Source organism: Tamandua tetradactyla, chromosome 22, assembly GCF_023851605.1.
Source record: "Tamandua tetradactyla isolate mTamTet1 chromosome 22, mTamTet1.pri, whole genome shotgun sequence".
Classification (NCBI taxonomy): Eukaryota; Metazoa; Chordata; class Mammalia; order Pilosa; family Myrmecophagidae; genus Tamandua; species Tamandua tetradactyla.
Genome location: NC_135348.1, coordinates 30,695,575 through 30,697,638, shown reverse-complemented (window position 1 = coordinate 30,697,638; position 2,064 = coordinate 30,695,575).

Genomic DNA, 2,064 nt, shown 5'->3' with positions numbered 1-2,064 from the left:
CTTTCAAAAAGGGCACAGCAAAAGACATGGAGAGAACATCAGCTGGTAAAATATTTGTTTAATGTAAAGATCACGATTACTAATTCTCCAAGTTCCCTCTCATTTTTGGGTCTTCTTCTAGTATTCTTAATTATGATGGAATTATTTTTCCTACAACAAAATCATATTTCACCGTACTATTTGACTCAAATTAACTATAATTTTATAATTTGTTATTAATTTAAAAATGCATTAAATACATATTATTGTCCGTGAATACTAATAGTATCTACCATTTCATGGGGAAAGGAATTTGATGAAAGATTTGATTTTAATATGTACAAATAAAAACAAGTTACTCTTACCTTATCTTCTACATGCAATATGACTTCCAGTAATGTAAATTTCCTTAGCAATGTGGGACCTGATTCCCAGGGATGAGATTCCCATGGCATCATAGGAATTGAGAAAGCCTTCTTGACCAAAAGGGGGAAAAGCATTGAAACAAAATAAAGTTTCAGTGGCTAAGAGATTTCAAATAGAATTGAGATTTAATTTTGGAGCTTATGCTTATTCATTAATAGATATTCCTTTTTAGTCTCTTGTATATTAGAAAATCTATTCTAGTTTGTTAGCTGGCAGAATGCAATATACCAGAAACAGAATGGTTTTTAAAAGGGGGAATTTAATAAGTTGCTAGTTTACAACTCTAAGGCTGTGAAATTGTCCAAATTAAAACAAGTCTATAAAAATGTCCAATCTAGGGCATCCAAGGAAAAATACCTTGGTTCAAGACAGCCAATGATGTTCAGCATTTCTTTCTCAGCTGGAAGGTACATATGAACATGACAGCATCTGCTGGCTTTCTCTCCAGGTCTCTTGTTTCATGACGCTCCCCACGAGGTGTTTTCCTTCTTCATCTCCAAATGTTGCTGGCTGGTGGACCCTTTGCTTTGTGGTTCTGCAGCACTCTGAAGCTTTCTCCAAAACAATTCTTTTATAGGATTTCGGTAACTAATCAAGACCCATGTAGAATGGTTGGAGACACAACTTCATCTAATCAAGTTTAATACCCACAATTGATTGAGTCACATCTCCGTGGAGATAACTAATCAAGTCTCCAGCCTATGGTACTGAATAGGGATTCGAAGAAATGTTTGCTCCCACAAGATTGATTAGGATTAAAACATGGCTTTTCTAGGATACATAAATCCTTTCAAACTGGCACAATAGATATTAAAGGAAATACCTGAAACCATTGAACTGTAATCCAATATCCTTGATTCTTGATGATGACTGTATAACTACATAGCTTTTGTGGTGGGACCATGCGATTGTGAAAACTTTGTGACTGATACTCCCTTTATGAAGTGTAGGGGCCCATGAATAATAAAATAAAGGTAAAAATAAATTTAAAATAGGGGAGAAAGGAACATGAGATATTCTGGGTGTTCTTTTTCATTTTTTTACTTTTTGGAGTAATGAAAATGTTCCAAAATTGATTGTGGTGATGAATGCACATCTGTCTGATGATACTGTGAGCCACTGATTATATACTTTGGGTGGACTAAATAGTGTGTAAATTTATCTCAATCAAATGACATTAAAATAACAAGTTACTCTTGAAAGAATATTCTGTTTAACAAATGATACTGCAGAAGCAGATACCCATATGCAAAAGAATTAAGGGGAATCCTATCTAATACCATATACAAAAGTTAACTCAAAAATAATCAAAGACTTAAATATAAAACTCGGTACTATAAAACTCTTAGAAGCAAATGTAAGGAAGCATCTTCAAGATTTTATTTTAGGCAACGAATTCTTAAACTTTACATCCAATGACAAGCAAAAACAACAACAAAAATAGATAAATGGGACTTCACAAAAATTAAAAGCTTTTGATCACTAAAGTACTTTATCATGAAAGTAAAAAGACAACATATTCCATGAGAAAAAAATATTTGGAAACCACACACCAGAAAAGGGTTTCATATCCAGAATATAAAAAAAAAAATCCTACAACTCAACAATAAAAAGATGTAAGTAGGGATAGGAATAGACATTTCTCCAAAGAGGAGACAC